The following is a 24,307-nucleotide window of genomic DNA, read 5'->3' on the forward strand; positions in this document are numbered from 1 at the left end:
GACTAGAAAACCTAGAAAACTTTTGTCCTTTTGAAGGAAGGTCGACCTTGACCTAGATAGAGGGGCATAATCTTACCCTGGGGCACAATTGTACCCCAAGAAGTCAACCTTGACTTGCATTGCTCTGAAGAAATGCTTGTTTGTGGATCCTGCAAGCTCGATGAAAAGGGTACCCAAATATGCTCTTCAATTTGTTGTTCCACACCTATATCTATAAGAAAAATGGTTTTTTTGGATGGGGGTTTTCCTTGGTCAAACCCTAGTTTGGAATCAACCTTGAAATGTAATTGAAATTGAAATATTTATAAACAAAATAAATAGAACTATACACCTTGCTTATATTGAAATTTTTGTGGAGGATTAAAATCCCTAAATCCACAAGTACAGATGCTACAAATGAATGTAGAAATGTATGTAGATGTCTCAAATCAATGGAATTATATATTCAACAACAATCTTGAATGTATCTTTGCATAGGAAAAGGCTTGAATGAATGTGGATGGAGAAATCTTCAACAAGAGGGCTCCATAGAGACTGAATTCTTCAATAGCTAACAATGAACCTCCTTGATGAATTGAATGCTTGAACACTTGAATGCTAGTAGATCTTCACTTCATAGAATAATAGTTTGTTTCATATCTCTTGTGTGCATAAACTTCATAATCAGTCGATAATAATTTTTCTCATAGATAGTGGATGTGCTTATGAATCTTAATGGATGTCAAAATGAGGGAAGCAAGCTTCCTTATATAGAGATCTAGGGCACAAACTTCTAGAGAAGGCCGAGATGGGAGCATTAAATCCCAATTAACTTTAACCACTAGAAATGGACTTAGATTAAATGCCATTTAAGAGTCTACCATTTTTAAAACTAAAACAACTAACCCAGAAGTAGGAAAAAGAAACTTTCTGAAGCCTAATGTCTCAAAACTCCTAAAAATTGAAAATTAGACTTGGGGTTAGGGATGAGGTCGACCCTGCCCTAGGTTAGGTCAAGGTTAACCTTGAACTAAAAGGTTTTCCTTGACCTAGAAAGTCAAATTCCTTAGTTTCATAAAGAAAGTTGTTAGAAATAGGCTGGAAATAGAGAGAGAAGTAGAACAGGGGAAATAGCCAAATCCATGAAAAGGCCCATTCAAAATGATTGACATGACCCCAAACCACTTACTTGGAGGGATATACACTCTTAATATTGAAGTGCTTCCATTTTAAGACAATATAGGACTGAAAAAATTTATTAGATCAGAAGATCAAATCAGAGATACAACAAAGAGGAGACTCAAGATTAGCTTGGAGAGAAAACTGAGGGTCACGTACTGAATTAGTTATTGTTAATTGAGACATGGTAAATCTCTTAATAGAGTGGTATTAATAGATCTATGTATATCTTCTAACAAAGTCTTTACTTCATCGGGAGTGAAAAATCCTTTAACAAGGTGAGACCTAATAGTCTCTTAAGCTTTTAATAGGGAAGAAGCCTTACAAGGTAGATCAAACATTGTAATCCTAACAGGTTAACTTGATTGTTGCAATAGTGAAGATTTGTGGGTTTCATCCCCACCCTAGTTTTACCTTCATCTTGAAGTATTTCTAGGTAACCAAATCATTGTGTTATGTGTTGAACTTTTTATGGATGTGAGGTGTTTGATTTATGTTTTAGCATTTCAATTTTAATGATAGATCTATGAGATGAATTAGGTTTGGATTTGTGTTATTTTTTTTGAAGCTAAAAGTTTAAGATCCTAATTCACCCCCCCTTTCAATATCTTGTTTCCCATATACTTACTCCAACAATTGGTATCAGAGCCAGGTTCTCTTTTCAAGAATCCAAAAAACTTGAGAGGATAAGATCATGGAGATGGAAGTGTACAAGATGGGAAAGATCATTGAGAATCATATGATTGAAATCTAGATCATATTGCAACAATTAGAAATAACAAAAGAGGAGTTAAGGAAAACCCTAAAAAGGAGAAAAGAGTTAGCGATTCAGCCAAATAACACTCAATAAAATAAGTTAACATAGAAGAACTAATGGATAGTGGAAAGACTCATAAAAAATATGAAAAAATGACATAATTTCTAGAGAATAATAGTGCCAAAGTAAAAGAAGAAAAATATCTCAAGAGAGAACAAGAAATTCAATCAGTTACTGATGCAAGAGCATCCTAGGGAAGTCAACAATCCTATGTGAAGGGGATTTATGATTGGATTCATGGAGTTATGATTTTTTTATTTTAGGTTTTTTCAATGCATATTGGGGAGCATTTCCTTAGGATAACATGGGCATTGAATGGATCGTGTTGAAGATGGTGTTGTTTTACCTTGCAGCTGGAGTTGTATTTTCTGGTTTCCACAGGCTACTTGCGGGGGATGTAATTAATTATCCTTGATTATTGAGAGGTTTATAATTTTATGGATTGAAGAGGACTTAGATTAATATAATAAATCAAATGAAAAATTCCTAATTCATTGTGAGTTGGGAGATATGGCTATTTTCCTAACGCATCAATTTTTTACCAATTTTCATTTAAGGTTTATGTATGTGATTTTTGTGATGAATGCACAATTATCCTTAAGGCTTCAGACTTTGTGAACTTGGGGTCTTAAAGAGGACCTAAAATAATATATTGAGTTAAGAGAAAAAGTCTTGATTAAATTGGAGTGAGGAGATATCTCCATTTTCCTCGGGTATCAATTTTGGGTAGTTTTCATAGAAACATGTGGAGTTTTCATCTTGCACAATTTTGTATGAGGAAATGGGATCTTGTTCTTATAGGGATATGTTATTGGGTCATGTGTGGACCTAAATATAAGTTTTCATTTATTTTTGTTCATGTTTTTTATAGTTTTATTTTATTTTTCCAAGGTGGACCTATATTGTAATTAAATGCTTGACTAGCCGACTTGTGGCTTAGCTGGCCATATAAGAAGCTTGTGTTGATGTAGAAATAATTAGTGTGGATCATTGGAGGATTATTATGGATCATGCTTTGGAGGATTCAATATCATCAATAGAGGAGTATCTAAGATAGAAAATTTGGAGAAGAGCTAGTGGCTGCAATTTAGAAACAAGGAGGTTGCTTGGTGGCTTGCAAGCACAAGTTGAGTTCTTGGAGGTTTCTACTAGATTGTTGTTGTGTTAAAAATCTAGGCTAGCTAGAAATTGAGTTGGATCTTGAGGGATCTTAAAGAACTATTATAATTTCTTATTATTTTCCATAACTGGGAAGGCCTTATAGCCCGACACATTGACTGTAATCAATTGTCTTTATGAATAAAGAGTTGTGAATTGATATCAAATCTTGTGTTTTTTTAAAATATTCCATTCTGTGGTTATTTTCTAGGGGTTAGGAGATCTCCATCAAGGATTCTTGTTTAGATAATGGGTGTTGCACATATTGCATAATACTGTTATATTGTATTATTTTATTTTATTATGTAATGTTGCACCTAGATGGACGTGCAATATGTAAAGATTCCCATGGGATGTACTTGATGAGTTGTATTGTAACATTGTGATAATATTTCATGTAATTATTTAATATTGAAGAAAAGAATTAAATTTCCAATATTAAATGTGGGGGCACATGGTTTATGTAATACCACTTGGTGGTTTTGTGGGACTTGCTACTATATAAGAAAACCACAAGGATAGTTGTTGTATGAAAAAGTGAGAAGAAGAAGACAATTTAGGGAAAGAGTCAAGCGAGACAAGGCTTGAAAAGTTAGCCAAGGGAGCATTTGTGAAGGTTGGAAGCATGACATGGGATGTGTGGATTCATGTTTGTTCACAAGGATTGCTTGATTGTGGCTATGGAATTGAAGGCTTCCATGGTTGTATTGCAATGATATTTTTGCTAAATAATACATGGTGATGGATGCTTTTAGAGGTTGGGTTTTTTCCCTCAATGAGGGTTTTCTAGGGTATATCTTGTGTCACAATTTTTATGGGTATGTTGTCTATTCTCTTGCATGTTTATTTCAGATCTATTATGGGTTTTGTGGAAACATTTATATTCTTTGTTGAAATTTTCCTTACAAGTGGTATCAGAGCTATGGTTTTATTATTGTAACCTTAGATTAAATCCATTGGAATGCATGAGAGGATAAAAGAAAGGGCATAGAAAACCCAAATACAAGCCACCAATCCTAAATATGTATCAATAATGAAAGATCAATGGGCACAGACAACCCATAACCAAGCTATAAATGTAACCTATAAGTATAGACTGCTTACAACACTATAGAACTTGTAGACCCAACAAGTCATCACACATATCCAAATCAAACACTAATAACCATATCATCATGAGACCAATATGAAATATGAACTGAGTATACAATGACATCAATTCTTAAATCTCCAAAATATACAATGTTACAATACAACTCATCAAGTATATCCCATGGGAGTCTTTACATGTTGCACATACATCCAGGTGCAACATTACATAATAAAATAAAATAATAGAATATAACAATATTATGCAATGTATGCAACACCCATTATCTCAACAATCTCCCACTTGTTGTATATATTGCATAGGGTCAATCTATAGCCACATAAATGAAAAAGGGAACAATCCCTCCTAGCACATCCAACATCATGGATCAAAGTACACAAAGTGCTCCATCCTGGTACCCACAACAAAATCAAAGTATCCAACATCTCAAACATGAATGTTCTCACCACCTATTATGTTGCTATCACTAGACATACATAGAAGTCATCTAAAGAGAAAACCACCCAACCTGTCACATTAGAAGATCATAAAATCCTAGACCAACTAAATTCTAAGCACAAAAAAAAACTTGATCCAAAGGTAATCACATGTATTTATAGTTGTCAAAATATCAATAACTGAAATAACACCCATGGAAAGTGCCAAACCCATCCAACTATCCATGCATCGAAAGGTATACCAAGTGAATCTCACATCATCAACATATCCAATCTATAACCTGCAATCACAAGCCTTAAGAGAAATACCTACCACATATATACTACCAAGAAGCTCCCACTGCAAAAGATAATGTCAAATCTATAACCAATCCACTCACAACATCTCAAAGAAGTAAATCCATGTAGTATCAAGGACATCCACAATACATATACCAATATCATGCAAGAACAACTCTCATAAAAATGTCCAACAATCTTGCAAGTTCTTCACAACCAATAGAGGAAAGACATAAAGGAATAACCCTATCATCTCTCACATGACATACATGAGCACAAACTAGTGATCACAATCTCCAACCAATGTCAAATTTGTAAGTAAAACCAAACAACCAGGAAGATAACCAAGACCAAAGAGAAACCATGTAAATCATAACTTGCATCATGTCCTTCTACACACAACTCTAGATGTAAACTATGCAAGTATGATCTCCTCCATAAAACCCCAACCAAGAATCCACAACAACACCCAAACCATACCATATAATAGTCATGGATGCGAGCCTCTCACAAGAAGATCAAACTCATAAATCATTCCTAATCCAAGAAATATGCTAAATATAAAACCATCTCCCAAACTCAACTAGCATAACAACATATGCAAATGGAGATAACCAATGCCAAACCATCTCTCAAATGAACCCTCCAAAACTATCTCATGTACCATAGCTCAAGCTCCATATCTATGAAAGAAAAGCATAAACATAATGCACCTGAGAGAAATAATGGGCTATACCTCTCAAGTAGCAAACTGGTGAGTAGACCAAGAGTGGGGAATGATAATGCTTATCAAGATATCCAAGTTTCCTTACAATTCTCTTGCTTTGTACTACATCAAGTGGTATCAAAGCCTAGTTTTGATTTGGTTGGTTAAGCTTATCAGAGTAGGATTGATCTGGTTGGTTGAACTTATTAGAGAAAAGGTTTGATCTAGTTGGTTGAACTTATTAGAGCCTAGTTTTGATCTGGTTGATTATTGTAGAGGGTTTGCAAATATCTTGGAAGATTCCTCCAAGAAGATTGGACCCTAGGACAATTGACAATCTTACTGATGCTGTAGAAGAAAGAATATTAAAGAAGGTTAAAGTATATTTTAGATCTAAAATGGAGGAGGCTAAGGATAGTTTCAGATCTTAGATGGCATTGATGAAGGGTGATATGATTGCTGAAATTGTGAGTGCTTTGGGTAGGGTACCTAGGGATGTGGGTATTGATGATGGCTATGAGGAAGTTTCTTAAGACTTTGAAATTATTTGATCTAGTGGTGAGGATAGAACTAATTGTGTGGAAAGACCTATGGGAAATATGGCTTTGAGAGCCAAAGAGAAGTTGAAGAGGATATATCAAGGTAACCCTCGAGGAAAGGAGAAGTAGGATCACTTGGTGAAGAACAAAAAAAATGTTGTAGATAAACCAAGACCTGTTGAATAGAGGAAAATAAAAAATAAAGGCGCATTTAAGGGTACTTGTACAGATGTCACAAATAAGAACATAAAGCTAATGAATGTCCTAAGGCTGGTGACAAAAGAACTATTGTGGTACAAGAAACTAAATATTTAGTAAATGAACCTAAGAAGGATGGGGACAACTTGTTTATTCAAAAAGTGTTTCTTGGAAAGAGGAAACTAGAACCTTGTCAAAGGAGGAATTTGTTCAAGATTCATTGTAAGTCTGGTGGTAAGATCTATAATGTGATTGTAGATGGTGGTAGTATTGATAACCTAATTGCTGAAGAGATGGTTTTGAAACTTGGTTTGAATAGGGTAAGACATCCTTGTCCTTATAGTATTGCCTGGTTATGAGATGAACATGCTTTGGAAGTGAGGGAGAAATGTCTTGTTGATTTCCAAATTGGGCAGTATACAGATCAAGTGTTGTGTGATATTGTGGACATGGATAATTATCAAATATTACTTGGTAGACCTTGGCAGTATAATTGTAGAGCTGTACATGATTGTGTCAAGAATGTGTTTATAGTTGAGAAGGATGGTAAGAAGCATTCATTGATTCCTTTGTAGAATCATAACTCAATAGGAACCTAAGTATTGGTAGCTGAGTTGAGTTGAAGTATTTTGAAAGGGTTAGAGATCAGAGTGGAAAGAAAACCTTTGTACACCAAAGATAGATGTAGAGATTATAGTTATAGAAAAGAAGTTGCAGAAGAAGAATAAAGAAAAGAGTGTACAAGTTGATATGGTGGAGGACATGTATGTGAAGAAATAGTTTGGGGTTTATGTGTTGAACCTTGAAAGATGTTCTTCTAGCTATTAAGAATATCTTTTCTTCTCACTTGGGGTGTCTAATACAGGAGCATCCTAGGGAAGTCAACAATCTTGTATAAAGGGGATTTATGATTGGATTCACGGAGTTATGATTTTTTTATTTGAGAATTGGTTCAAGGAATATTGGGGAACCTTTCCTTAGGAGCACATGGGGATTGGATGGATCATGTTGAAGATAGAGTTGTTTTACCTTGTGCCTAGAGCTATATTTTTCTAGTTTCTGCAGGCTATTTGTGGAGGATGTAACTAATTATCATTGATGAGTAAGAGTTCAAGAATTTCAAGGATTGAAGAGGGCCTATATTAATATCATAAATAAAAGGATCAAGTCCTAATTCATTGTGAGTTGGGAGATATGGCTATTTTCCTAACACATTGATTTTTTGTCAATTTTCATGTTAGGTTTCTACGTGTGACTTTTGTGATGAATGCATAGTTATCCTTAAGTAAGGAATCAAAATTTTCACACTTGAGGTTTTAAAGAGGACCTAAAATAATATATTTAGTTAATAGAAAAAGTATTTATTCAATTGGAGTGAGCAGATATCACCATTTTCCTTAGGTATTAATTTTTGGGTAGTTTTCACCGAAACATATGTAGTTTTCATCTTGCACAATTTCGTATGAGGAAATGGGATCTTGGTATGATAGGGACATGCGTGGACCTAAATATAAGTTATCATTTAGTTTTGTTCATGTTTGTTATAATTTTGTTTTACTCTTCCAAGGTGGACCTATATTGTAATTAAATGCTTGACTAGCCTACTTGTGGCTTAGCTAGCTATATAAGAAACTTGTGTTGATGTAGAAATCATTAGTGTGGATCATTTGGGTATTATTGTGGATCATGATTTGGAGGATTCAATGTCATCAATAGAGGAGTATCTGAGGTAGTGAATTTGGAGAAGAGCTAGTGGCTGTTATTTAGAAACAAGGAGGTTGCTTTGTGGCTTGCGAGCATGAGTTGAGATCTTGGAGGTTTCTACCAGATTGCTGTTGTGTTATAGATCTAGGCTAGTTAGGAATTGAGTTGGATCTTGAGGGATCTTTAAGAACTATTGTAATTGCTTTGTATTTGGCCATAACTAGGAAGGCCTTATAACCTGACACATTGACTGTAATCAATTTTTTTTTATGAGTAAAGAGTTGTAAATTGATATCAAATCTTGTGTTTTTGTTTATATTCCACTATGTGGTTATTTTCTGGTTGTTACGAGATCTCCATTGGGGATTTTCCTACCTTTTAATGCATTAGTTACACTTTGTGAGGCTATTAGGATTAAACTTAGACATAAATAACAAATACTTGCAAATATAAACATTATCAGAAAATAATAGATCACACAAAAGAGAGCACAAGACACCAAGATTTAACATGGTTCACCCAAACCTTGGGCTGTATCTACCAAATAGAAAGTCCAATATTATTATGATCCAATGATTACAACTTGATTACAATTTGTAATCCCTTATACCACCACAAGAAGCAATTTCCACATCACACATAATGAAAGACACCTAGCCCTAAGCCCTTTTATATAAGTATTTTTTTTCACTTTTAGGGTTACAACATGTCAGCCATACATTGCTCACAACCCAATTTTTTTCAAATAATTATGAAGTATATACAATACTTCCCTGATTAGTCACCATAAACTAATAAAGGCAACTGAACAAAAGAAGAAAGCAATGGAAGACAAGCTCATGGCTAAAGAAGACAAAAGAAAGATGGCTAGAAGACCCAAAGAAAGATCATTTGAGGTACAAAAACTTACAAATAATCAGCTTGATATGATAAATTAATTAGTAATTGCAGATTAGGAAGCAAACAAAAAAGATTTGGAGATCACCAATCTAAGACTATAGAATGAGCAATTGAAAGGTGAGTTAAGGAATGTAAAGGAACTCATGGAGAGATATAAGAAACCCAATGAAGCAATCATGCACTTTGAGGAAATAATGAAGTCACCTAGAACAAAAGACACCTCTATGTTGGAATTACAATAGGAAAGGTGAACATTTGATGGGGGGAGGGTGAATTAGTAGTTTAAACTTGGACCCATAAAACCTTCAATATACATCCATCTCATGCATTCAATAGATAAACTAAAATAACATGTAAAGCACATACATCTAAATTATGTAAACATGTAAGCATTCACACACATAACACCAGATATGATTATCTAGAAACCCACCAAGTGAGAAGGTAAAATTGGGGTGGGGATGATACCCACAAATCTTCACTACTGCAGTAATAAAGTGTATCCAATGAAGGTTACAATGTTTTGAGCACGAGTCATGATCTACCTTGTGAAAGGTCTACCCTGTTAAAGGCTTACACAAACTATTAGGTCTCACCTTGTTAGAGGATTTCAACACACTGTTAGAAGTGTGCCTTGCTAAAGGACTTTAACTTACAACTAACTAAGCACCCTATTAAAGGAATTCATATAACTTGTTAGGACTACTCTGTTAAGATATTTTGACTAAAATCACCTATTAAAATGTCTCAGCTTTGATCATGTAGTTAAGACTTGCTTGCCTAATATTATATCACCTCTAAACACTTATCTTCTTGATCCTTCTCGATCAGATATCTCTATGCTGTATATTCTTCTCTATCCTCTATTCTGCTCTAACTAATTTTGCAATGCAATCTCACTTCATAACTTCTAAGCCACCATGAACGCTCTGTTTGCACATGCAAACTTCTCTTTTTGCTCTTTCAATTCCTTACACACTCACTAGAGAGTTTAGGGTTCCTTCTTCCTTAAGAAGACTAGGTGACTTAGGGTTAGGTATGAATCTATAGCTGAGAGTCATCTATTTTTCCACTTAAACCTTTCCATTTTCTGATTGGCTACATGTAATTGCATAGGGAATCCAACTAGAGATTCATCCTTATCTCCAAAATATCATAATATAATCTTAAGTTGGCTAAAAAAATGGTCTACATAGTTGTTTGTGCCATTACAAACAAATATGTCAAAACTGTGTCACTCGGCATCTGAAGTCTTTGCTGCTTGGTATACACTAATCTTTATACTATGACTCGACATTTGTAATCCTTGGCATCCACTATTTACTTGAAACCTAAATCACTCAGCATGGTCTATCTACTCGACACTTGAGTGACTTCACACATGAGTGGCTCGACACTTACTATGACTTGACATGGTCTAATATTTACATGTTGTGCTTGACATGTACTACTAGTTTGACATGAACTAAGTAAATACCTTAAGTATGTTGACACTCACTAGTCAAAACCAATCTAAGATCAATAATCTCCCCCTTTTACATGAATATCAAAAACACTTGAATATACATTAATATCTTAGATCTCTCGAGCATAACATAGCTTAACTCGACTTATATACAAAACTTCAAAATTTCAAAATTTTGCATATGGCTTAGATACGTCAAAATCTAATAACTCCCCCTAAGTTAATATGTCTATAGTTTAACCAAAATTATTTACTTGTGTTGAGTAAATGTGTCTCTACTGATACACTTTACTTCATGCTTATACTCTTTCATTTGATACTTCTTTTATTTTGATGCTCTCCCCCATGCTTATGTCTCCTCCCTTGTTCTTTCTCTCCAAAAATATATCTCCCTTTTATCTTATTCTCCCCTAAATATATATATCTCCCCCTTTTTGACACTTACGTCAATGGGCTATACACTTATTGTGTGTTTGTCTAAAAAGGATTTATGGACATCTAATATCATTTTGAGAGCTACATCCTAGTTCTCACATGATACATTCATTGACTATATTTGGATTTTAAGCTTGGCAACAAGGTGAACTAGACCATCCAAGGTAGAAATATTGGGGTCTTTCTTCATTAGAGTTTTAGCATAACCCAACTCCTTGTGCAATATTTCCAAATGGGGGGTGGGGGTTGCCTAAATGCTAGTCAGTTTAGCTCTTATATTGGCCTCATCTGCTATCAATATAGCTAACTGAATCTATGTATGAAGCAATGTCCTAAAATGATTCTCACTCTAAGCTAGATTTGTTGGTAGTTTTTCACTTGATGTAGAAATTTGGCTCTCCAGACTCAAAATGTGACTTCTGGTCTCTTGGGTGAAGAGTGATGGGTTGCACAATTTAGTGTACAATGAGAATATGTTCTCAAGTACCTTCTTCACATCCTCAACCTTAGTTTCCAATGCAACTAGTGTGAGTGCTATTTCACTAGATATTTTCTCATTTACCTTGCTTTGGAATTTCTTTTTTGACCACTCTAAGAATTTGACATTAGTATCAAGGTCTTCATTACTGACCTTCTCCACTATATCTAATAGTTTTTCCAGTAGTGGTTTGATCTCATATGAAGTTGGTAGACTAAATGCATCTAAGAAGATGTCTTTGATGTCCTGTAGTGCCTACTTCTACCTATGCTCCCTCCTAAGCATTTTTTGATGCTTTTTCCTTGCTAGGGCTTGCTGCAATATGCCCATTTTTTCACTTTGGAAAAATGATCTCTTCATCAAGGCTCACATCTCTATACTGGATCACTTCCTTTTCCTTTGATGAACTTAGGCTTGGCACTAAGATCTATAATGGAGTAGCATCTGTGTTTAGCTTTTGAAGAGTTTTTGTGGAAGGAGTTCCAGATGCTGGTAAGGCTACCAGAGCTTGAATGGAAACTTGTTCCTTCACCTTAGGTGTCAACTCTATCTCTTTGGGCTTTCCCTATTCTACCATAATTACTTAACTTGCACCTTGTCCTTGTGCTATAGGTGTAGATAAGTCTACCTGAATTGCTTCCTATTGTCCTGTAGTTGTGACTTGCTCTTCTGCTATCTCCTACTCAATAGTATCAATTTTGACAATTGTAGCAACCTTGGTAGATGTAGCTTCTAAAATTTGGACCAAAGGTTGTACATTAGTGACTAAAGGGATGATGGAAGGTGGTTCTTGTGGACTCACCTTTTCCCTTTTAGTATCAATCACTGACTTTTGTAGTTCATCTACACTTACCAAACTGGATTACTACAAAGTTTGGCCTGCAATGTAGACTGATCTAATATCTTCTTAAGATCTTTCTTAGTAAGGGAATTAATGTTCTGAGCTATGAAATCAAAAACATTCTTGATAGTTATGGTTTTAGTAGTCTCACTTGTGATATGTGGAGGACTAACACTCAACAATTGTGTGTCTTGCACACTTTGTTCTTCTAGCTGCTTAGGTTTAGCTGTTGGCTTGTCATCTACTTCTATTATTGTTCATCCCTCAATAATGTCACCTTGATCATCATCTTCACCATCCTTCACTACAATGGGTTGACTGTTGTCAACCCATAACTGAGTTTCCACATTTGTGTGGACTTCTTGACAACATCCTCAATATTATTTTTGCAAAATGCTAAAGGCTTTATATTTAGGTGTGAACCTAACTGCATATTTATTTACAACCTTAAAAATTTGTGCCTTAGTTAGTTTAGGCATCACTTGGGCTAAAGTGTAGGAAATAGTGCCATTTTTGCTCAACTCTATCATATAGACTCTTTGGCATAGATTTGGCAAGTTCTAGTGGAGTGTTCTTGAACTTTGCCATCATAGCATATATGGCTTCTTCTACTTGGTTTTTCTCTACTTTACCCAAATTATCAAAATTAACATGACCAAATCCTGATAGGTTTGCACAATTTCTAACATTTTCACATAAATTATCAAGATTTGACAAAGGATTATGACTCACCACCTCAAATTGGCTGTTGTCATCTGACTCTATTTTCTCCTCATTAGAATCTTCTTGTGCCATATACTTCCTTCTTGGTCTTTTCTACTCTTGACTTCCTTGTTCTATTTTCTTTGTATTTTCCTTGGCCTTTTGGGTAGTTTCACATGTGTTGGCCCTTGTGGTAGGTGTAGTGGGCTTTGGCTAGCTTGGTTTCACAATTTTCTTTTCCCTTACCACAGGTTGTGCCTTGGCCTTCCTCTTCTTTGGCTTGGTAGGAGTAGGTGCTTCCTTGGCTTCTTCTCCCTTGACACCTTTAGTCTTCTCCCCTTCTTGGACTTCTCCCATGCCTTGAGTTAATGCAAGAGGTGCTTGTGCATCAATTTCTTCTTCCTCTTCATCCTCTTCTTCTTCTTCTTCTTCTTCCTCCTTGGCACCCTCTATAAACTTAGCATTTAGTTTCTTCACCAACTTATCCTTCTTCTTGATAACTAAAGCAGTCTTTAGTTCCATGGTGATTTTGGACTTTTCCACTTCATAGTTTCCAAATATCTTTGCAATTTTATGTACCTCTTCTACAAGTAAAGCTGTTATAGTTGCAGAGGCTTCATCCACATTGATTTCATAACCTAAGGGTCTCAACCATCTCACCCTTAGTGTAGCAGCTTGTACAAATGTATAATTAGTATCCACAAGAAAAGAAATGTCATCATAGTGTTTATCAACTAAGGATACTGGTATTCTTAGTCTCTCCTTCATTGAATTTTTGAAATCTTCAAAATAGCTTGTCATTAGAGATTCAAAATTCTCTCTAGCTACTCAATATACTCACCAATCTACATTGCAACTAATCTATTGGTCTTCCATCCCACATTTCCAAATGAGGGGAATGTGTTTTGCACATAAAAGAATATACAAATCAAAATTGAACCAAATTTTCACTGTGCACTCTTAGTTTTCTTGATTGCTCCAAAGTTCTCCATCAGTTGTTGCAATTGTAGCTTTGCTATACCATAAGTGTGATCTTTCTTTACAATTTTGTATCCCACATCCATAGCTATATAGGGCACACTATATAATCTACTAGATTGATAGAATTTGTGTGATATAACCCTTACAAAAAAGTCTAACAATGGAGCAGTGATTGTATCTATTGTCATACTTCTTTTATTCTAGATAGCACCAGTGCTCTTCTCAATTACTTCCTTAGAGTCACTTCTTAGTGTCTTAGGCTAATCTAGGGTTGGGTAACCAGTAACCCTATGGATTATTCTCTTATTTATTTTGATAGGTTCATTCTCCAACCATAAGGAACCATCATGGATTTGGCTAAGCACAATTCTTATCCATTCTATCTTAAACACATTTGGAAAATCTATGGCTCATGTTAATATCTTCTTCTCAACAATTTTGAACTCTTCCTTTAAAACACCATCATCACATAAACTATAATATGCATCCCTAATCTCCAGGCCTCCAATGTTACCAATTTTATAGTTATAGCATTTTCTTACATCTTGTACCATTATCACATTCGGTGGAATCATTGACAATGAACCAGAAGGGTCTTTCTTATATGTAATGTCAAGAATAGTTTTGAAAATAGGCTGCTTAACTTCATTACTTGCTAACTGAACATTAAAAACTTCCTTCCCTTCAACATTCTTGAAACTAGATGCCATTATGTGAAACTAAGGTTAGAAAAATTAAAACTGTGTAGCTTAGCTCTTGATAAATACCTTAGGAAATCTGACAAACTGGTGTGAGATTACTACTAGAATCTTTCTACAACTACTTGGACGGATTTCCAGATCACCTTCTTCTTTGCTTGCTCTTTCTCAAATTTGAAATGATGAAAAATGAGCTAAAATTGATCAAATACCCTTTGAAAACCTTGCAATAAATGCCAAGTGCCTACATAGCTATAAGCTCAACAAAAACAACCAATTTTAGGCTCACTCAACATCCATTGACATTTCCATCACTTAGCAATCACTATGAGCTCGACATCAACTAGCCGGATTGCTAGCTCAACATCTTCTATCATTCCACTCAGCATACATAGGAAATATTTCATGCTTGACAACAACATGAAAAACTCAAAAATTTATCTTGGATTTCTAACAATATCTTGCATCTTTATTCATGCTAATGTAATATTTTTAGTACTATCTCCTTTGGAATTGATGCATGATATAACATTTGAATATCAGTCCCACATACCTCTTCATTCCCTAGTTTGATGAGGTGTGATCACCTGACCCGTTGGGTGAAGTGATCCCTTCTCCATTTGATGTGTTGCAATCATTATTCTTTTTCCATGTCTTATTCATCTCATCTCTGATGTGTTCAATATCTACCTTTCCTTTACCTTTATCAAATTCACAACTTGGTGCCTTTGACCTAGTTGGACAATACTTACTGATGTGACTAGTCTTCAAATAGCTAAAACATGTGGTTTGACTCAACCAACTTTTGTAGTTACCACTAAAGTGTGTCCTAATGCAATTTTCAAGAGTATGTCCATATTCTTGATAATAATTACAACTATATCTTGTATAATAATCCCAGTTATAAGAGTTGCCATTGTTCATTACCCTTATTTGCCTATTTGATGACCACATGGGTTTGGATCTACATTCAAAAGCTCTATATCCATACTTTTGATAGTTGTAGCAATAACCTTCAAATCTTTGTGTGTGCATGGTCCTGGTTCTACATTCATGTGCCTGATGACCTTGCTTGTTTCACTTATGGCAGTGGACCATGCTCTTAGGCTTGACATTTTGATTTATAGTCTTGCTCCTGCACACATTAGTAGTATGCCCTTTCTTACCACAATTATGACAAGTAGGTTTGGAGTTCTTACCTTTATTGTTTCTTTCTTCTACACTTTTGGATGACTCCCCTTCTTTAGTACTTATGTATCCTAGTCCAGATGTATCTTTTTTGGATCTAGGGGATCTCAATAATTACTCAAAGTATTTGATAGATTCATTTGGTTTGTTGAAACTTTCAGAAAATTCCTTTTCTTTCTTTAGGCCACTCTACAATTATTCATTTTGCAACTTCAATGTAGTTATCTTAATGTCCTTGACATTAATTTCATAGTTGGCATTCATCATTTGACTTAGAGTGTCCAATTGCATGTTGGAAATCTTGGTTAGTTTTGATGATTTCTCTTCCAGTTTTTTGGCCAAAACTCTTTTGTCTTCTTCAATCATGGCTTTGTCTTCCATCGATTTCTTCTTCTATTCAGTCACCTCACATACTAGTATGGCTTGTGATTCTTGTTCTAACTTGAGATTTTTGATTTCTTCAGCTTGGATTCTATTCTTTTCCATTAGATTTGCAACCGTTGCATCAAATTCATTAGATTCTCCATCTACAAATAGCTTAGTAGTGTCTATCTCTCTGTATTGTGTGTGATTCTCCTCAATAGAAATTTCCTTCCTTCTCTTCAAGGATTTCTTTAAAGCTTCTCTTGCTTCATTCAGTTGATGTAGAATGAGATGTATTTCAATCTCCTAATTCTCAATAGTCTTTCCCAACTTGTAGATTTCCATTTCAAGATCATTCCTCAAAGCTGCAAAGCTTCCTTTTCAGAGAACAAGGCTTTGATACCAATTGTTGGAATTACAATAGGAAAGGTGAATTTTTGAGAGGCGGGGTGGGGGGGGGGGGGGGTGGGTTGGGTTGGGTGGGGGTGGTGAATCAGTAGTTTAAACTTGGAGCCATAAAACTTTCACCATACATCCATCTAATGCATTCAATAGATAAACTAAAATAACATGTAAAATACATACATCTAAATCATGTAAACATGTAAGCATTCAAACACATAATATCATATATGATTACCCAAAAACCCTCCAAATGAGAAGGTAAAACTAGGGGAGAATGACACCCACAAATCTTCACTACTACAGTAATAAAGTGTACACAATGAAGGTTACAATGTTTTGATCATGAGTCATGATCTAGCCTATGAAAGTTTTTCCTTGTTAAAGGCTTACAAAGACTATTAGGTCTCACCTTGTTAGAGGATTTCAACACCCAGTTAGAAGTGTGACTTGCTAAAGGACTTTAACTTACAAATAAGTAAGCACCCTATTAAAGGATTTCATACAACTTGTTAGGACTACTTTGTTAAGAGATTTTCACTGAGATCACCTATTAAAATGTCTCAACTTTGATCCTACAGCTAGGACTTTCTTGCCTAATAACAGATCACTTCTAAACACTTATCTTCTTTATCCTTCTTGATTAGATGTCTCTATGCTGTATATTCTTCTCTATCCTCTATTCTACTCTAACTAATTTTACAATGCAATCTCACTTCATAACTTCTAAGCCACCATGAATGCTCTATTTGCACATGCAAACTTCTCTTTTCACTCCTTCAATTCCTTACACACTCGCTAGAGAGTTTAGGGTTTCATCCTCCTTAAGAAGACTAGGTGACTTAGGGTTAGGTATGAATCTATGGTTGATATTCATCCATTTTTCTACTTAAACCTTCCCATTTTTTGATTGACTGCATGTAATTTCATAGGGAATCCAACTAGAGATTTTTCCTTATCTCTAAATTATCATAATCTAATCTTAAGTTAGCTTAAAAAAGGTATACATAGTTGTTTGTGCCATTACAAACAAATCTGTCAAAATTGTGTCACTTGGCATTTGAAGTCTCTGATGCTTAGCATACACTAATCTTTACACTGTGACTCAACATCTGTAATGCTCAACATCCACTATTTACTTGACACCTAAATCACTCAGCATGGTCTATTTACTTAACACTTGAGTGACTCAAAACATGAGTGGCTCAACACTTACTATGACTTGGCATGGTCTAATATTTACATGTGCTGAGCATGAACTAAGTAAATACCTTAAGTATGTTGACACTCACTAGTCAAAACCAATCTGAGATCAACACTCTAGACTTGGATACAACAAGTAATCTTCATCTACTGAAGAAGGAGAATCATCCAAGAGTGGATAGAAAAGGAATGAAAAATCAAAAGGCAAACCTACATATCATTACTATGGGAAAATTGGTCATGCAACCAACATTTGTAGGAGAAAAAATGGTAAACAAATTCCAAAACCTAAACCAAGTGCTAATTGTTTTAATTGCAAGAAAGTAGGACATCAAGCACATGAATGTCAATCAAATTAAATTGACTCAACTAGGAAAACATCTAAAATTCCAAGGTCATTGCTACAATTGTCAAAAGTATGGACATAAAGCTCATGGGTGCAAACTCAAGAAAAAGTCAAATTGGTTACCTTAAAACAAATTGGTACAATAAAGAAAGGAAATTCCTACAATTGGGATTACAATACATGGTACAATTATCATTATTTTGGAGAATATGGACACATTCTAGGGAATTGCATCAAAACATATTCTAGAGGAAATTACAAGAAATGGTTAAATGGAGAGATAGTATGTTTCAGTTGTCTCAAACTTGGACACATTAGTAGAAACTACAAAACCAACACCAGGTAATGGATGTGAAAAACCTAAAGGAAAGAAAATAGAATAGAGATACTAAGAGTTGGATGTAGTAGAGAAGATGAAAATGTGATCACCCAATCTAATGGATCAGGTGATCACACCACATCTCACTAAAGAAAGAGGGTATGTAGGAACTGTATACTCAATGTTATATTTTATATTAGTTCCTAGCATAAAAGTGATAAAGGTTCATAATTGCATAAATAAAGATGCATTAAGAACTATTAGAATTAGAAAATCATAAAGTACCTAGCATCAATGGTATAGTCTATATTGACCAAGCTTTGCAGTATAGATTGAGTGAAGAAGGAAGATATCACACTGATCAAATGAATTGTTTATGATCACATGAGTAACCTTGACCAAGCTATAATGAAGACTGAACTAGTTGTCATACACCAAGTACAAAGACAATTATTGCAGACCTAAAATGAATGATTGAAGGTATTTATCGTATTTGGTGATTCATTTGCATTCACCAAGTGATCAAAGAGCTCACAAGAAGATTTCAAGATGATTAAAGCAATTTTAGCAAACATAGCAAAAGCTGATAATCACATAAGTTTATCAATGAATTTGTGGAACAAAGTAAGTATCATTATTAGTGCCAAGTTAGATATTTAGTGAAGATATTTGTGAAAAGTTTTGTTTAAAACCCTAGTTCAAAATGACATCTGGAGGTGAAATAATGAAGGAAAACAGTGCACAAATAATAAGGAATGATCAAAGTCCTCCACCTAATTCAGAAATTTAGTTAATATTGAAAACACTATTGATGATATCAAAGCTTTATCATCAATTCCACCCAAAGTCTTGACTGTTGAAGATTTAAGATTGTGCTATTTGTGCAAAGTTGGAGAAATCAAAGATTTTGAAATTAGAACAACTTATGAGAAGCTATGTGTTGATGGAAACCTAAAGGAATAATGTAAGATCATTGCTGAGAAAGGGCTTACCTATGCCCTAGGATTTTTGAATTTTTAAAGTTGAATGGATTAAGGTTGTGCTCAGCCACATTCATGCTATGAAAATATGGTTAGAAGGTGAGATGATCAAAATCAACAAGACAATCATTTGTAGGGTAACTAGGTACCCTACATTGGAGTGATCAATGAACATAAGGAGTGGAATGAAGAATGAAATTGAAAAATCTGACCAAGAAAAAGTGGAATGGTTGTAATATATCAATTTATAAAATTGATGACCCATTAATTGAATTTGTTAGTCATGTGATTGTTCAAAAGTTCTATCAATCTAGAAAATTGAACAATATAACTGTGTAGCAGTAGATTTGGGCTACAAAATTTTGAAGAAGGATAATTCATATGATCTTGATGAGCTACAAATTCACCAACTTACAGAGAACCTAGAAGTAGTAAGAAAAGCAAAGAACACCTCCTATAAGTTTGGATCCCTATTAGTTTGCATATTTTCTATGGAGAAAAATATTTTCCTACCATTGGTATAGTTGCATGGGGCATGAATATAACTGCTATGGATCAACTAAGTGATTTAATAAGAAGATTGGGAGAGAATTTTGAAGGTATCATGGACAACTACTTTGAAGAATTCAAAGCTAAGATGAAAAATAGAATGAGAATTCCAAAGTTAGTTGTGGAAAAATATTATGATGAAGTATGTTTCATTGTGGACACAGATTTTGTGTTATGCACAAATAGTTTTGCTGAGGGTAGCATGGTTAAGGCTAATTCCCTATGAAGTATACGTAGATGAGGTAATTACAACATTTACTGCACTTCTAGTAGAGGACATAGATGCCAGTGCCAAGAAATTAGGCACATATGAGACTGTAATTACTGACCTAACTACTAAAACTGATACACCTAAAGTAGGAAAGCAAAGAAAGAGAAAAGTTGTCGAGGCTGGTATTAAGGAACAAGGAGAAGGATCAAGACAATCTATAGAGGCCAAGGAAGGAAAAGGTAAAAGACTTGCAGTTGTGAAGCCAAGGGTCACCAAATAGAAAAAGGTTGTTGTGATAGAACCTAATATGTAGGTAGACCTAAAGAAGGACATGCAAGAAATGGTGACACCTTAGAGGCCAAAGGGAAAAGTGATCATCACTAGAAAAAGGACTACATAGCCCCTGTCGAGCTATTAACTAGAAGTCTATCAAAGAGGAGAAAACTGGCTGAAGTGCAAGATAATATGAAGAGAAAATTGATCATTGCATAAGAGGATGATGATGATGACGAAAAGCTAGAGTTTGATAAACCCAAAAAATTACAAATTGTGAATAGACTCCCTCCAATAGCTATGGATCAAGTATGTGCAGAATTGGTAGAATCTAAAAGTATTTTGGGATTCAAAGACATTCAATATGATTCTTTGAGTAATGATGATCATGTTAATCTTGAAGGTGAAATGATAGACATGATGATCAAGTTTAGGCGTACACCCCTAGAATTAGGAACTATGTTTCTAGTGGGATTATACAAAAGCATGGATGCTAAGTGGAAGTAGGCATTGTCTACTGAGAACCAAATAAGAGAGACAACATTAGCAAAAGCTATGCCAGATTTAAGATAGAATCATATGTATATAGCCCTTAAAATTTTTATCAAGAAGTTTATGCCAAGGGACAAGGCATATAAAGTTTGAAAAATAAATCTCATGAAGTTGAGCAAGATAGTACTCAAGTATAGAAAGAAGTATTTGGATTGCTTACTCCATATGTGGAAGTGAGGGAAGGCTGAGTCACCATAGAATTTGAAGATGAATACAAACAAGAAATGGCCAAGGTGATCGAGGAGATTCAACAACTTGTCAATTAGTGTGAACAGAAAGAGAAAATCACAATTGAAGATGACACTAACACCCCTCCACCTAATCCAAATATACTAATAGGAGAGTAAATTCAAGGTTTAATAAATGATTCAAGAAAACTTTGTACTTAATTTTGTTACAAATAGTTGAATATCCAAAGATTCAAAATAAGAAGACTAATGATGTTAATGTCATCAACTACAAAGGATATGAATGCTAGGCAACTTGGTAAGGCTTTAATTATATATACACCATTCACTTGTATGAAAATTTTGAAAAAGGAAGCAAATTTTGAGAAAGATTCTTGCAATAAATTGGTAGAGGATGAAGTCACATAGAAAGAGCAAGAGGCTACTCAAGCTAAATGTGACACCTATGCAATAGGTGATTTCTACACAAGTGCAACAACCAAGCATGAGATTGAGTGAAAAAGGGAAACAATTGCAACTATCACTACCAAGTGATACAACCTTTCAATCTCATGATGTGACTCATCCAGGTGAGGAAGACGATGAGTTGATGAGCCTTGATGAGGTAATTACATTACCTAAGTATGATATGAATAATCTTACAATTAGAACAAACACAAGAATTTCAAATCTTGTTGAGGCATAAGGAAAAACAAGAAAAACTAAGAAGAGAGCAGAAAAGGAGATAAGTATTACATATTGTCAAAGATATTTTTATAGATCCATTTGGAATCATAGGTGTAAACAATCAACATACAATTTTGGATCAACTAAAACATTTAGTTGATAGAATGAAGTTAGAAGATATTGAAACAAATGAGAAACTATTACAATAGTTTTAGTGAAGAATGGAGCATAAAGTATTACAAAAAGTCTCACAAGAACTTGTACATAGACAAGTTGCACTTTCTACATCAATCACCAAGCTAGAGACAAGTTTGAAAACTATTAATTCTTTATATTTGAAATTGTGCGTTATAGAGATACTACATGCTCATTAGAGCTATTTCAAGCAAACATAAGAGTGAATATTATTACATTGGGAAAGAACACAAGTTTAAGTTCATCCTCTTATAGTGAATTTCCATTTAGTCAAAAGAGGTTAGCCAAGCTTGTTGGCTTCTGATTTGATAGAATTTAAACTACCTCTTAAAAGATTAGAATACCTAGGAGTTAGCTAGAAACCATAATGGGCATTCTGAGGAACATAATAAGAGGACCAAGTGACAAGACTTCGATATCTTCTCCACTTTGAACTCTTCAAAAATTAGGAGGGTATACCTAGGAATTCACTCTTTATCTCTTTAAAATTAAAAATCTCAACATGAACTCCAAAATAACAGATGATTGCCTTATTTTCTTCTAATTCTAAGATTGTAACAGAGTAGGTAAATGGCTATTTTATCAAACCTTAGAACTCCATGAGTCAAGTACATGCTTACCTTTTAGATCTACAACAATAAAACATGAAAGGATTGATTTATAAAAGATTTATACTATAGATACATTCCAAAATAGATCAATCTTCAATAGATGGCCACTGCCTTATCTATTGGGCTATTAACTCACATGAACTTGACATTTTAGTTATCAAATCTATCTTAACACTTTGTGGTAAGAATATCAATATTCATTTCTAGATCTCATTCTTATCAAAATCTTCAATGACAACCATAGAATTCTTCCAATTTACATTAATCATTTACATAACCCATTAGATTATTAGCAAAAGTAAATGAATTACAGCTAAATTTAATGAAAATTTCTTATTAAATCTTAGAGAATTAAATGGAAACAAAGGAAGAGACAAGATCTAGAATGAACAACCAACTTTCTACATCTTTTTATTAATTTCTTTGAAAATATACAATTAGATGTCAACTCATATCAGAGAAAGCTCAAATAGATCAACAACTATTATCTTTCTTTTTCATTCTATCTTTGGAAAAAACATATATAATATACTTGGACTGACTCAAGAATGAGCAAGACTTAGTTCAACAAAATGAATCACAAACCCTTCCTCTAGCCTTGGAAACTCACTTATATTGCATGAGTTGCAATAAGCTTCATGCTTAGAGGAAAATAATAGCTATCCTTTTGAAAAAAACAAAAAAGGGGATACAAAAAGATAAAATTTCATTATCTTCATTGCACGAGGAAATAAAAAACATTCACAACCATTTTGTTTGATAATAAGATGACTCTTCTATCAAATACTCTGTGGTGGGGCCAAAGCTTGTTCTATTTTGTCTACCTCTTGTTTCTCTATATCCTTTGATGATTTTTCTTTGTCCTTTTTCTCTCCTTCAATTGGTGGGGCCACCTTCTTTTCTTCTATTCTACTTTGATCTGATTCTTTAGTATTTGGAGCAGATAATTGATTGTCTTTTTCCTCGACAACCTCTGGTATCTTGGCTTCAATTTCCTGAGATGGTTTTGAACTCACTTCTCCTACTTTCTTATCAATTTTTTGAACACCTTTGTGAACAAAATTAAATTCTTTAGTATATGTCAATTTGTCTTGTACTTTATCATCTACTTGCATTTGTGATGATTCTATTATTGATATATATTTGGCCACCCATTTGCCATACACTAAATCATGAGGCCAATCATAATTGAGGATTTCTTTCTCTTTGCTAAAAGTATCTCTCCATTCATTTTTAAGATGCTTTTCCTTAGAAATAATTTTTTAATAAAATCTTCTAGCCTCTATCAATTCCTACACAACATCTATAAATAAAGTATCATCATCATTACTTACTATCTTGCTTACTTTATCATTCAACATGGCCAAAATGTCATCATTCTAGTCTATTAATGTCTTAGTCTTGTGATCCTTTATAAACATTTAAGAAAAAAAAGTAAACCTGTTTTTTTGACATTTGGAAATGCATGACCCAATTTTTCTTTGTAATAACCCCCTATTTACATCAAATTCTAATAATCCAATCACTTGATCATATGTTTTCTTAGCACAATAGTCATTACTCTCCTTATCGAGTATATCAAAATATATCTCGGTCATTTTCTCCTCTCTTGCAACCCATTCAGTTATGATTTCTCTTAACTTATTATCATCAT

This window comes from Cupressus sempervirens, chromosome 4 (assembly GCF_028749045.1).
Source record: "Cupressus sempervirens isolate cs-2001-9-10 chromosome 4, ASM2874904v1, whole genome shotgun sequence".
Lineage (NCBI taxonomy): Eukaryota > Viridiplantae > Streptophyta > Pinopsida > Cupressales > Cupressaceae > Cupressus > Cupressus sempervirens.